Raw genomic sequence first — 9,711 nt, forward strand, 5'->3', positions numbered from 1 at the left:
TTTCTGGTTTGGCTAGTGTGGGGCTTTGCTGGGTGTGGTTGGTTGGAGCAAACCTCGGTTGGCTGTGGCTTTCGTTCAGGGAGTTTCTTTTTCCTCTTTGCTTTGTGTGTTCTGTTTTTTGCTTTATTGTTTGGATGGCTTAATCCTTTTATTGTATCTCTGCTTGCCTGGTGTGCAGGTTTTTGGAGCATCGCGCTCGTTTTGTGGCAGGGTTCGTGTCCTGATTGGTAGATTAAGCTGTCTGTGTTTTTCTCTTCCCTTGCTCTTATTTTTTGGGTTATTAGAATGTTTTTAGTGATCATTGTATTTTGTGTAGTAGGTAATTCGGGCTCTTAGGTTTTCTTTCCTTTTTTGATTGTCGCTCTTTGAGCGGTAGCGGGCTAGAATTCCCTTTAAGGACTTCTGTAATTTTTACCCTTATTAACGCGTAAGCCCGTCGGTGGGTTTTAACCAAAAAAAAAAATGTGAACTCCTCCTTTCATTCCATTAAGGATCCTAGAACTAGAAAACCATTGGAAATCATTCATATATATATTTTTGGACCAATTAGCACGGTATGTCTATAAGGCAAAGTGTTTGATTTATGATAGTTGATGATTTTTTTAGATTCACTTGGGTTAAAGTTTTATTTCATAAGAGTGAATCATTTCAATAATTTAAAAATTTTTACACTTATATTCAGAGGAAATTAGGATGCAAAATATTTTATCAATTTAAAGTGATCATAGAGGAGAATTTGAAAATGAGAAATTTGAAGATTTTTGTTAAGAAAAAAAGTAATTGATTATAATTTTTTAGCACGTAGGACCCCTCAGCAGAATGTGGTAAAAAAAAATAACATAACATTAATTAAAGCTACTAAAACCTTGTTGGTAGAATACTCACTTCCAAAATATATTTGGGCTAAAGCACTTAGTACAACTTGATATGTTCTAAATAGGGTGATAATTAGTTCAAAATTGAATTAGACACCCTATGAACTTCTTAAGGGTAGAAAACCAAATTTGTCACATTTGTATATTTTTGGATGTAAGTTGTTTATTCATATTAATGGGAAAAATACTTTAGGAAAACTTGATCTAAAATCAAATGAAGGAATTTTTCTTGGATACTATAGTATTGGAAAATCTTATAGAGTTTTAAACAGGAGGACTTTGGTAGTTGAGTTGACTACACATGTTATATTTGATGAATCCAGCATTTTGAAAGAGCAAATGTTGGAAGATGATCATATTGAAAATAACTCTCAGGAAATTGAAAAGATAATTTTAGAAGATTTTGGAAAAGAAGACCCTTTGCCTCGAGAATGGAATTTTCTAAGAATAATCCTAAGGAATTGATTTTGGGTGAACTTAGTGAGGGTGTTAGGTTTAGGCATGTACTTAACAAAGAAGTGAACCATTCTACATTTATATCAATGGTTAAACCCACTAATATAAATTAAGCACTTTCAGATAAATTTTGAATTTTAGCCATGCAAGAAGAGTTGAATCAATTTGTGAGAAATAATATTTGTGAATTAATTTAAAGGCTTAAGGATAAAATTATTGTTGGAACTAAGTGATTGTTCAAAAATAAAATGAATAATTTAGAAGTTGTGATTTGAAATAAGATAAGATTGGTGTCTAAGGGGTATAATCAAATAGAAGTGATTGATTTTGAAGAGACTTTTTCCCCTTTAGCCATACTTGAAGCAATTAGGGTTTTGTTACCCTTTACCAATTTTAAAGGTTTTAAATTGTATCAATTAGATGTTAAGAGTGCCTTTTTGAATGGGGTGATACAAGAGGATGTTTATGTTAATCAACTTCTAGGTTTTAAAAATTCTAAATTCCCTAATAATGTGTTTAAATTGAAAAAGGCATTGTATGGACTAAAACAAACACCTAGGGCTTTATATGAGAGGTTAAGCACATTCCTAGTAAAGAAATCTTATGTGAAAGGAAGTGTGGACACCCCACTCATTTTGAAGAGGATAGGAGATGACATACTTCTTATTCAGATATAAGTTAATGACATCTAATTTAGATCTACAAATAAAAATCTTTGTGATGATTTGTTGAAAATAATGAGTAGTGAATTTTGATGAGTTTGATGGGATATTTAAATTATATCCTTAGTTTTAACATAAAACAAAATGAGGAATGGACATTTCTTTATCAATCAAAGTATAATAATGATATGCTAAAAAAATATGAAATAGATAAAGCAAATCCCATAACTACACCAATTAGTTCCTCAGCTCAATTAGATAAGGACCCTAAGAGAAAATCTGTTGATCAAAAGAAATTTAGAGAAATAATTTAATCATTACTTTACTTGACTGCTAGTAGACCAGATATCATATTCAGTGTTTATTTGTGTGCTAGATTTTAATATGATAAAAAAAATCACATTTACCAGTAGTAAAAAGAATTTTAAGATATCTTTTGGTATCCTAAACATAGATCTTTATTTGAAATAGTTGGATATCCGAATTAAGATTTTATAGGATGTAGGGTTGATTAGAAAACTGTATATGAAACTTATTAATTCATAGGAAACTCTTTAGTTTCTTAGTCCAATAGGAAATATAATTTAGTAACCTAATCTACTATTGAAGCAGAATACATTACCTCAAGTAGTTGTGTGGCACAAGTATTTTAGTTAAAATAATAATGGAATGACCTAAGATTTTCTATTGGTATAATTCTAATTTTCTATGATAAAACTAGTTCCATTTGCATTTTAAAGAATCATATTAAAATTTTAGAACCAAGCATATAAACATAAGGCATTACTTCATTAGAGATCATGTAGCTAAGAGAGAGATTGAATTGAATCATGTTACTACAGAAAATCAACTTACAGATATTTTCATAAAACCACAAGCCTTTGAAACATTTAACACATTAAGAACTAGGTTAGGTGTGATTGATCTTAATGCTTAAATTGAAAATTCTGCAAACTAGATTTGTTGTGAATATATGTTTATTTAGTTTGTTTTCTATTTATTTATTTTGTTTGTTTTTGTGTATTTAATTTTGTATTTTTTGGTTTTATTTTTTATTTTCTTTGAAGCATGTCATTTGATGTAAGATGTCTGATTTTGAGAAGATTCTTTGATTATCATGTCTTTTTTTTAAGCATTCCTTTCATACTGTATAAAATTTTTTCGTCCTGTATGAATTCTGTAGCATGTATATTATAGGTTTCTTAGTTGAGTACGTAAAACTTAGCTTTTTATAGGGTTCATACTATATGATAATGTCATCATTCTATATGATATATGTAGTTACATTTATATGAGTGGGGGCAGTTTTCTAGTTAGGTTCAATTATTTAATATATATCGTATATACGTAATCACATTTCATCTGTATGATCCTGTTGTCAATTTCTATGGGGGGTGAACCTAACCATCATTAAAATGATATTTAATATTCAAATTGTCTCAAATGAATACCTATTCATCTATACGATCGTATGGTTAAAAAGTATGTATGAAAGGATGCCTCAGAAATGGAGTTTTACGAAAATATGTTTTATTTTTTGTCGTTTCCATTCATATGTACGAAAATATTTTTGTCTCTTATGATTTTAAAATCATGTGTACGATCTAAATTTTTTACTGTATAATAGGTTATTTTAATTCAAATAGAAGGGTCTTTGGACATTTTTCGTTTACTTCATCATCTATTTTGAACCCTCTAGATCCCACATCTTAGGAATGGCTAGTTACATCAAACGACCCTGTCACTCTAAGGAATCTTCTACTAAAAGTGGTAGTGAGGACAACTTCTTATCTAAAGAGGATGAAGAAGCCTACTTTAGGTATTATGTTGCTAAAATTTACCCTTCTAGACTTTTGTATAGGGTGATCTTCATTTCTCTATCATGCCCTTATTCGCTTCAACTCAACTTTTATTCATCCTAACTCTCATATATGCCTACCATAAAGAGACATTCCAATTCTTTCTGGCCAACATGAAAGTTAATTAGTACCACTCTAGAATAATCTCCTATGTTCTCAAGCAAAGGGTATAAATTACAAATGAAGATCTATGCAACTTTCTCCTCCTAAGAACCATAGGGTTTAGAGCTCATACTCAAACCTCTAGAGCCAATTTTTATTGTTCTGGTATTAGTGAAACTCTTAGAGGTGTCACCTAAGTGGGTCATTTGTCTCAATTTTATACTCTTATTCGAAGTGCAAGAATCATCCAGCATGTTTTAAGAATCTCAATTATTCTAAAAGCTAGTGATCGCATTAACATGACTCCTCTTTTATCCATATTCACTTATTTAATAATGACTAAAAAACCTTTTTATGAAGCCCAACTCATTATTTATTATATTTAAAATCTTTTTGAAATTGGACTTCCAAATCATAAGAGAAAGAAAAATGTGGCTTTAGGACTTCTAGTTGCCTATATCTTAAAAAAGTAGTACAATCTTTTCCATCATGATACTCCCACTGAACACCCTATTTACTTTACTTGTGCCTCTTTTTGAGTTCCTTTTAGGTGGGATCAGAGTTTTGAGAGTGATGATTCAGAGGAAGAAGGGGGAGCTCCTACTCCAGCACCTACTCCTACACCTGGACTTGACCAGAATTTCTAATACGAAATCATCCAGCATTTTGATAGATTGGAAACTTATTTTGAACAACACTTTAATCAAATTGAGAATCAGTTAAATTAACATGATGAAATATATCATAAGATATGGGTTGTATCCAAGGGAAGTTTGACTCAGTTAACACCAGTGTAGTTATAATAAATAGTTACGTTTCTATGTTCAACTAGCCACCTTTTTGAGACCAATGCCCCTCAGATTTCTAGATGTACTTCTATGTTATTATTCCTTATGTGTAGTTTTGTCTGTTTTTTAGATGTATTTCCTTTTCTTTGGAAAAATGATTATGATTGAGAACCATACATGAAATATTAGTTCAACAAAGGAATAAGACATTTCCAAAAAGGGAATTATAATCAAGTCTATAATAATCCAACTTATTCAACAATAAGCACAAGAATCTTAATACAAACTAAAAACAAGAAAAATAAAAAAATTCTCAAATTTGTTTACCTTCAAATAAAGATTACAATGGCTAGTTCAATAACAATGAAAGACCTCCCACATATAGCTTTAAATTATACCAATTTTATTCGCAACATCAAGGGCATCATAATCCGTAGTCAGCCTCACATAAGCTTTCTTCATCCCATCAAGCCTAATCAGAGTTTTAACTTTCTTGGTCTGAATGTCATACATCTTCTTTATAGTAGCCTTTATCTTTTACTTGTCGCTCGAATGTCAACAATGAAGACAAGAGTGTTATTATCTTCAATCTTCTTCATGGTGGATTTTGTTATTAGCAGATACTTGAGGATTTTGTAATGGTCTAATTATTTTTGGGAGGAGCACTAATTCTAGGGTACATTGGCTCCCTAGGCTTCTTCAATGTCTTAGGATGGTGAAAAGTCACCGAAATTTGAATCTTTCTTATTTTTTCTTATTAGATAAAACCCTCGACTTCATTGCCTTTGTATCCTTAACAACTTGAGCCTTGGCTTTAGGCTTTTTGGAAGTAGCTTTGGTGTGGGGTTCCATAAGCGACAACGAAGTAAACCATGAACAAATTACTAGTCGATGGTTTTTGCCGAGCAGCCTCCCTACCTCTGGAGAGATGGAGGCATAATAATTTCCTATGATTTCAGAGTTTTCATATGTTTGTGAACTATTTTACTGATCTTACTTTTGTGATATGAAATGATTTAAACTGAAAAAGGTATTTGTATGTGTTTGGATAATTAATGAAAAGTGAAATGTTTTGCTAATGTGTATTATTTTTATTTCTTAAAATGTTTGTGTCTTTATTAAAGAAAAACCTTTTGCGGTTAATCATTAGAATTGATTCTCAATTGGTTTGCTCTACAAATTAATTTCCTTACCAAATTTTAATCTTTTAAAAATTTAAATTAAAATTATAGCCGGATGTAGATAAGGAGATCAATTTCATGTTCTTATAGACAAACTTATCTAATCTATAATAATTATAAGATTGATGTCATATTATTTTTTATTTCTTTTCCAATATGTTTATTTTTATTTTTAGTGGAATTTTAATTTAGATTAAAAATATTAGAAAGACCCAAAAAGTAAAAAAAAAATTCAGAAAGCATGCAAAAATAGAAAATATGTGTAATGATTCGCAAAGTGTAAAGAGGAACCAAATCAGCCCAAATAGAAAAAGACACACAAAGTGTGTCATAAAAATTTGAAAAGTTGTGCATTGTCCCCAATTGAATGCATTTATATTGTTCTTTCCTTTATTATTCAATCTCTAGTTGAAATCCATTAAATTAACAATCATATTTAATATTAAATTTGCAATTAACTAATCATCATTTTATCATTTTTGTAATAATCATTTTTTTTTATTTTGCTTAAAATGAACAGTGAACCTGGTTGGCTTTTCTTATCTTAGTTGTTCTTTGATTTAAAATTTAGAAAATTTTCTTTACAGAATTACGAAGCTAATATTGTATTTGCAACTGATTATTTTAGATCCTTTTCTTCTTCAACTATTTTGGCTTATCTATAGAAACCTTTCATATCAAGATGTGCTTCCCTTTTTGTTGTTGTCAAAATGGAAAGTCTTAGTATTGTTTGATAATTATTGTAAGTGTGTTATATGTATGTATATATTGTATTGCGAATGTTTATAATGTGATGTGTGTATGTTTAGAGTGTTTGAAATGGTAGTGTTTATGTTTTTGTTCTAGTTTTTTTTTTTATTGTAGTAGTTATTGTTTGTTTTTCATTTTAGTTTTTAGCTTTTTTTTTATATTTTTATTTTTATGGAAACCCTTTGATTTAAATTGGTCATTTATTTAAGGGAAGATACGGAGAAAATTTGCTTTAAATATTAACTCAAACAGTAATTATTTTGTCATCATAAAAAGGGGGGAAATTGTTGCAACTTAGATTTCATAACTTTGTTTTAATATCATGTGTGTTTTTAATGATTCCAAAATCTTATTGTATTGATTACTGTTTCTCGTAATAAATATTGGAAATATATTTTTTTATTTTTGTGTACTAACATTTTAGATAAATCATACTTCATAGTGCTAAAGAGTTCAAAAAAGAATAAAACATGGATTACTATATTTAAAGTCTAAATTTTTATAATTTTCTTGAGTCTGAGAGAGTATGATTGTATTTAGATAACCATGCACACACATATTAGGGGAGGGTAAAAAAGTATATTTTTTAAAACTAATAGTACTATACAATTTTGGATCATACGAGATAATTTGACTTATGCATTCCTCTAGAAAGCAGTTAATCGAATCAACAACAACAACATCAAACCTTCTTCTCACTACATGGGGTAGCTAATCAAATCATGAATGGAAAATTTTTTAAGTACTGTTCATACTGTAAGAAGTTACATTCGAACAAACAACTTCTAGAGTACAAAATGGCTACATACAATTCATCTAGAATGAACTCTAAATTTTTCTGAATTGTTCATACTATATGATCTTAGGTTCATACAGAAGACATCTAGAGTACAAAATGGGTGTGTATCATTTTCTCCATACGAACAGGTAAATTTTTTGAACTATTCATACTATATGATCATAGGTTTGTACACACGACTTCTAGAGTATGAAATGAACTCATCCTTTTTCATACTGAATGAAGTGTGGTTTGATTAAAACTAATTGTACTATGTTATGAATCTGATTTCAGGGAATATAATTTTGATGATAACAAATATTTCATTATTTATACAACTTTCTTGTCTATGAATATTTTAGGTCCACAAGATCAAATTGCAAAATAAGCCAACTCAAGATTGGGTAGACTAGGATTGAGTTAGCTTATAGTGTACGTTATGTATCTTTTACCCTTTCTTGAGTCAATTATAAATGATATGGATCCTGATGCTAAGTAATCTTACACACACACATTTTGGGATAAATTTTTGACTATTTTAGAGTTTTATATTTTGGATCACATCATCCGGGACGATTCCAAAATCATCCTAAAAGATCAGTTAAAAATAGAAACCAAACTTAGGGCATCTTAGTTAAGGGAAGCCGCAATTAAGAGAATCATCCTGGGTGATATTCTTATAGTCCGAGAAGATAGGCTCCAAAAAAAAAAGAATCAGCTGTCATATCTATTTAGGTATCTTTAATTTTTAGACATCATCCTTGACAATGCACTGTAATTATGCCTAAATTAATATGAAAATTAAGGAAACTAATTAAAATTTGATTGCTTGATCATATCGTCTTGGATAATCGCAAGATCGTCCGGGACGATTAGTTCATAAGCCTTAGTTCTTCCTAGACGATCAAACATGGCCCTTATTCCATTCAAGGCGATGCTTTGGATGATATATATTTAATTGAACTAATCATCTGGGATGATCATGAGATTAGCCTGGACTATCCAGTTATTTTGTATTATCCAGACATCCTTTCAAGGCGATGTTCTGGATGATATTCATCGATTTGTAATAATTGGCCCGGACAATCGTGAGATCATCCTAGATGATATAGTTATTTTTCCATCATCTAGATATCAATTTAGGGCGATGGTCTAGATGATATTCAACGACTTGAACTAATCGTACAGGGCGATATGCTATCATCCTGGGTGATCTGAAAATAATATCCTTCTAATCATTCAAACTCTTCCAAATCATCGCTGATTGAGCTAAATTTGATATGATCATACAGGATGATTGGTCAATCTTCCTGGACGATCTTTGAAGATAAATTGATAATTAGGTATAATTTTGAGTCCTTATTTAAAATCTTTCTTATTTTTCTCAAGAGAGATCTTTTGCTTCTATCATGACCTGAGAGAGCAAAGAGGATAGGGAGAACAAGGGGGAGAGAGATGTTGCAAATCTATTTTCATGACTTATGTTTTGATGATTGACAAATACTATTGATTCTCTTGGACTGCCTGTTACTTCTAACTTTTCAGGAATCGAAGATCGGACGAACAAACGAAGCCAGTTCAAGATTGTGTAGGTCTAGGGTTGAGTCAGTCTGTACTTTGTTTTTCTCTTCTTGAGTCTATTTGTAATTATCAAAGAGACTGATGCTAAGTAACCCTACACACACACACTTGAGAGACTTAAAATTTCTATTTTTACTCATATAGGCCAGGACGATATTTATATCGTCTTGGATGATTAGGCTTAAAATAGAAAGTCTAAATAAGGATTCTTAATTAAGGCATCCGTCATTAACAGATCGTCCTGGACGATACGTGTATCAGCCAGGACGATAAGCTCAAAATAGAAAGAAGTTGACGTCATAGACAATTAAGGTATACTGTGTTTTTTAATAATCGGTTCGGACGATCATTGATCGTTCTGGACGATATTCACAAATTATGCCTTAATTGATCAGGAAATCAAGGGAGTAATTAAGGATAATTTATATAATCATATCATCCTGGACGATCACAGGATTGACCAAGATGATCTATTCAAAAACCTTGGTTACTTCAGGACGATAAATATTGGCCAGCTCGAATTCAGGGCGATGCTCTGAACAATTTTTCTATGATTTGAACTGATCGGCCGGGATGATCGTGAGATCGGCCTGGACGATCAAGCCAATTTTAAATCCTCCAGTTTGTATTCAGGGTGATGCTCTGGCCGATCTTCTGAGATTTATACTGATCGGCCAGG

General features: G+C 30.9%; 1 pseudogene; it reads right to left on the reverse strand.

Moving 5' to 3' along the window:
* Positions 1 to 5,129: 5,129 nt before the first annotated feature.
* LOC110109437 lies at positions 5,130 to 5,594 on the reverse strand (annotated as a pseudogene).
* Positions 5,595 to 9,711: the final 4,117 nt, after the last annotated feature.

The sequence above is a fragment of the Dendrobium catenatum genome, unplaced genomic scaffold, assembly GCF_001605985.2.
Source record: "Dendrobium catenatum unplaced genomic scaffold, ASM160598v2 fragScaff_scaffold_1351, whole genome shotgun sequence".
Lineage (NCBI taxonomy): Eukaryota > Viridiplantae > Streptophyta > Magnoliopsida > Asparagales > Orchidaceae > Dendrobium > Dendrobium catenatum.